This window comes from Bombina bombina, chromosome 10, assembly GCF_027579735.1.
Source record: "Bombina bombina isolate aBomBom1 chromosome 10, aBomBom1.pri, whole genome shotgun sequence".
In the NCBI taxonomy this organism is placed as follows: domain Eukaryota; kingdom Metazoa; phylum Chordata; class Amphibia; order Anura; family Bombinatoridae; genus Bombina; species Bombina bombina.
In genome coordinates, this window is record NC_069508.1 from 58083844 (window position 1) to 58089843 (window position 6000).

Here is a 6000-nt window from a genome sequence, read left to right on the forward strand (position 1 = left end):
TTGTTTCGATACATCTTTATATTGTTAATAAATTGTACATATATATGGAGTTTGACGTGCAATTGTAGATGGAGGTAATGTAGCAACGTATAGCCTTCCGCACATGATTGTATTGTTGGAACTGGATACACATTTGCAGTGATATTTTGTTTTGTTTTCAGTTCGCATTTTGTTTGAAACTTTTATAAGATCCAAGGCAGTAAATAAGCAAGTTAGAGGCCGGGAGCTTGAAGCTGGTTACAGTTTATTCAGCAATGCCAAATACAGATAAGGGGTAATTCAAAAAGACATCTTTTTAAATGACCCCTTATCTGTATTTGGCATTGCTGAATAAACTGTAACCAGCTTCAAGCTCCCGGCTTCTGACTTGCTTATTTACTGCCTTGGATCTTCTATTATACAGCGGAAGGAAATACCGCTCAACAGCATTCAGCGGCCGATTGTTCTACTTACTTATCCACCTGATGAGAACAGATTGTTGCAGACATGTACCCACTTTGACAGTCCAAGCTACACGCTTGTACGGAATGTGCAGATGTCAGTGTCTGGACACCTTACAAGGAAGAAGCGACGCCCACAGTGACAAAGTATTTGGACAGTGGACATTACCTGTGGATGGGACTCAAGGGTTTTCTCGCCTGAGAGGGTTCATTCGGTCGAAGTTGTCCTATTCAACTTGCTTCTTGGTTCCGGACCGACATAACAACTGGGTGGTCTCACAACACACTTGGCAGATATGAACTCTCTGCACACTTCTCTGTTGGTTATAAGATAAGTACTGTACTTACCAATCATACTTTGAGACTAAGCCTAGTAATACTCGTGTTACCATCATTCCCATATACTGGACTTCCAGTGTCTTACCCTTAGGATTTTTATTTCATGGTACTTTTTTCTCTCTTGTGAAACATTTCACAAATATTGCTATTATTATTTAAATAGGCTATAAGTCTCTTATCGTTATTACCATTCTAAATGACTTTTGCTTGTTTTTAGATTTAATGAAACTTTTATATACAATGTTGCAAGTCAATGTGTGGGTGATGTATTTATAACAAATGTGTCAATCATTCATTTATGTTTTAACTGATATGTTATGAACTAAGGGTTGTTTTTCTTGAGTTGATCTCCACACACTGTGGTTTCAATGGTTACCGATTGGGTAACAGGTGAATTTCATCAATAGATAGCCTATCAATGTAAAGCTTAGGGTTTTTGAATCGGAAGTGTAGTTTGTTTGCCAACATTTTAGCCTGAGGAAACAGTCTCTTGTAGGACTGAGAAACGCGTCACTATTTTTAATACATTTTACTATTATACTATCACTTGCGTATTTCTGCCTTTACCTTTTGGATTTTCATCATATGGGACAAGTTCCAGTTTGTGTCTGAAAGACAGTCTGCCGAGCGGCTGTGAAGCTCCGATCTCCTGTGATTAGCACCCTATAGGTGCTGTATGTCTTGTAAGTATTTAGCATACTACTAAACCATTACTGGTTCTTTGCTGTGCTGGGACATGTTCTTTTGTACTTTCCTCACATAGGAAATTACGAGTTCTACACCAGTTGATACCCACATTCGCCACTGTCAGTTTGCTGGACAACTGAGAGGTTTCAGCCTGCGTCTACAGCACCATTGTGAGTTGAATTACCACTTATAATTGATATTCTATTATCATAGGCCATTTGGCGCCTACGTGTTATTGTTTCATAGATCATCTTTATCAGTTAAACTGAACATTAGTAATATTTTGACTTTCTATTTGATACCATTTATTAATATAACTATCTAGTAGGTTATACATGTTTTCTATTAATGTTTTAATAATTGTAAATCAGATTTGCTGGTTTATATGGGAGCGCCTCCTTAGGGTTGTTTAAACGGTGTATATTAATGCACACAACTCTATAATCTGTCATTATTTTTTTATTTCAGATAGGGAGCAACTGAAATGTCCTGAATCTGAGCACTGGCAATATTTCATCCAACACGGTTGGAAAACTGGCAAAGTTTTGCAGATATACAAACACAAGGAACTGAAAGTAATCTCTGTGTATATGGATGTGCAGCTAAGATCCTAGAGGTCTATACTAGCCATAAATTGACCTTTTGGATAAAGGTAAAAAAACATGAAGAATGTCCCCAATTATACCAGTGGGAAACTTAACCAACATGTTTAGGGATGTTAATCCGGTATCGGACTGTAAATCCCTTTGGACAATGAACCGATTAGGGTAAAAAAAACCTCTTGACCCTGAGGTTACACAGGAACCAAATTAATTTATTGCACTATCCTCCAAATCCTTACATAAAGGCTGTCACCTTTATTAGATACTTGTAAATCCATGTCCAAATAAGCAGAGACTGCATATATCTTAAAAAGTAAATACACAATGTACGTGATCCATGAAAATATTCATGATCAATGCTCAGTGTCTCCATGATAAAAACATGTGCCTACGTATAAATGATGCTAGAAAAATAAAGATAGTATATGTGCGCTTCTAGATAAGGGGTATGTTGACATTTTGCAGTACTACAAGTAACAGCGAAGGATTGCTTGGGATTGACAAGGAACTCTTTTCTTCCAAGATACATTCAAAATTCTCTGGGCAGAGTAAGGATCTTCTTCCTCCTACGGAACTACATTCTGCATCGCCACTCCAGGATTGAACTCCAGACCACCACGTGTTTTTCTTCACATGTTTACCCAGGAAGTAACAACAGACGGAGCTACAAAGACACCTGTGCCACGGCTCTAGTACGGTAAGCGACCGGCTATGAGCAATCACTGCATTCCATATCTAAGGTAGGAACTTAGAGGTGTACAGTCCGTCCATGTGTTTGAAAGTGTCACAGATGCTACTATTTGAAAATTATTCAAGCACGAGTATCAGCCACTTTACAGTAATCTGGTTGGTTACACTGGTTTGCTACACTGATACCCTAAAAGTGATTCTAAAAGGACTCCACACCAGTGGATATTTTGCTGTCTCTTCCAAGTTTTTTGCAATCATTGGTATTAAGTGTTGTTTTAATGAATTTGTTTTAGAATGACCGGTCATTTCAATTATTTTGTATATATATATATATATATATATATATATATATATATATATATATATATATATATATATATATATATATATATATATATTAAGTTTGTGAATTTGAGGTTAACTATTAAATATTTTATACATATTTATGTTCTAACTTTTGAGTATCTCCTCATATTAAACTATAACTTTTTCTGTACCCCATAGCTGGAAGCGCACATATGCTATCTTTATTTTTTTAGTATTTTTTTTTTTTAGCATCTTTTCACTTTTTCCTGTTTGTTGGGAACAGAGTTGTATATGTGCAGGAGCATTTACCAGCACAGCACTTAAACCTATATATTTTCAATTTACCCTACATATAAATGACACATACAATAGGTATAAAAGATACTCTCTCTTCACTGTTAATAAAAAAGATGAACAATGTTCAATATCTGCATGATAGAACCTATTTGCATATCCCAACAGTCTCCAAAAAAACATGCATATTATACAAACTGCAAATAATAATCAAAATAATGAAAATGTACAACAGTATATACCGTAAATTGCAGACTGACAAAAAAAAACAAAAAAAAACAACCTATCTGTTTACATCCCCAGGCAATGGTGGGAGTTTTAAAAGTGCAGAAAGTTATAATAAAATAGGTAAAATATCCATTCCAATCATCTGCCCACAAGACAGGACACCAACCTCCCGAGAAAGGAATTCCACCTCCAAAAGGAGAACAAAACTAACCCCCCAGGGGTAGAGCCCAGAGAACAACTGCGCACAAGCCCCAAATAGGAAGCTGTAGCCTGATGAAAATAAAAACTGAATGAAAATCATCCAGACACCAAAAACACAGAACAACTCTCAATGAAGGAGAGCACCCATCATTTGAAGGCCAGGACAGACCAAAAGGAGCGTATCCAGAAATGCACAGATCCTGGCCAAGCTGCAAGCAACTCAACTACATAGACCATAAGTCATAGCCAATGTTCCCTGGAAAAACTGGAACGCACTGAACCAGCCACAGGATCATAAGGTTCCGGACATCCAGAAAGATCCAAGACAAAAACTATAGGCCCGAGCCCAAATTGTTTGGAACCAACCACACCCCAGGAAACACAAATACCCCGTCTGAAAACAGACCTCACAGGGGAATGACCGGACTAACCCGGAAAACAAGAGTCACTCAAACATTCCCAACTCAAAGGAAGAGAACACCCGTTGCCAGAGTCCAGCACTCTAAAAGGAGCTAGAGCACAACAGAGTCTACAAGACTCTGGAGCCCAAAATGCGTGCAGAACAACACTAAGACATCCAAGACCAAGGGAAAACATTGAGGACCAAGTTGTCCAAAGAGGGAGTAGAACAAGGCTAGAGCAAACCACAAGGCCACCCATTGTGCCCCTAAACATCTCCATAAACACCTCAGAGTACGTAACCAGAGGAACCCACTTAAGGAAAAGAATGCAAAGCATCCCAACCCCAGTAGAAAACCCCTAAGCAAAGCTTGGAGAAGAAGACAACAGAGCCTATCGTCCCCGATAGGGAAAAACTCCCAAAAACAGGAAAAGGCCACAGGCCTTCCCAGAAGGCGGCTAAACCGCGAGAATAACGGACAAAGTCCGGAAGTCCCTAAAGAAGCCCAAAAAGCCCCTGAAAGGCAAGACCGCCAGGAACCGGCGGCAAGGAGGCCTTAAATCCTCCAAACCTTCACCCATGCGGTGACATCGGAAACAACTGAGTGTGTTGCAGCGGAACTCCACCGATCCCAGATGACCAGCTAAAAAGGCTAAAAAGGACTGAACCAATCCTCCATGCCACACAAACCCTTAGGTCCTTCCAGAATGCTCAGTAGAACTTGTAAATTAAAAACAAGAATAATAATAATGTGAAGCACTTGGCGCCTTAATCGGATCAGCCAGGCAGAACAGGCGCCACAAGTCTGAAATAGGGACAGAAGGATCTGAACCCAAGCAGGACTAGCCTGCAACAAGGGCCCAAGGCCTCATATATTCACCCCCAGAGGGAGAATAAACAGCAGATAAACATAGGACCAAACACGTCCTCTAGAACAAACTTCCATAGATGAAAACTGTGCAATCAAAAGGTCGCGAGTATCTATTCCAGAAAATAAAATTCCCGAAGGAAAAAAACAAACAAACATGAGCTGTAATCAATAAACAATCATCCTAACCGGAGTGATAAAGAAGACAACCAGTAGGTTATTGCCCAATAAGAACAGACGCACCCGCAGGAATAGCCCAACAGGTACCCTGTTCTTCCAAACTCAGAACTGGAAAAGGATACTCAACAATAAGCCTATAAGAGGAATACTTCATCCCCTTATATCTAATTCTGAAAGCTATTCGAAGAAGACTGAGAATTCTCAGATCCATTAAGGATCGGATCTTCTAATGACGCCAAAGCGTGTCTCAATAGAACATGAAGGCGCGCCAGTCTATATCGAAAAGCACAGCATACCCCCGCTGGAGCAAAAGACGACTCCGTCCCGAAGGTTGACCCCCTGAAGCCTCAGGGACAGTCGTTCCCCCAGAAAGCTGAACATGCCATCCCATGCCTGAGGAGCCTTGGATAGCGGAACACGAACAATATATAAAGCAACTGTCTGGAAGTTGCAGATTCGCCAGCGCCAAAATTATGGACATGCAACATCATACCGAAACCCCTGGTGGGAACAAGCCACCTTCCTGAGAAGGATAAGCAAAGTCTGGGTTACCTGCATGCGTAGTAAGAGATGGTGGAAGGGAACTCGCCACTAGGAGGACAGAAGCCCCAGAGGCGGATGGCTCAGCGGTCCCTTGATTCCCCGATCCCAAGGAATTGAGCACTCTAATACGGCATTCAGAACATAACTGATAGGCTTGTATCATCCGGGGCAATACGCATTTTGTGCAAGGAGTAGAATCTGAAACAGAGACGTCTGTCTCCA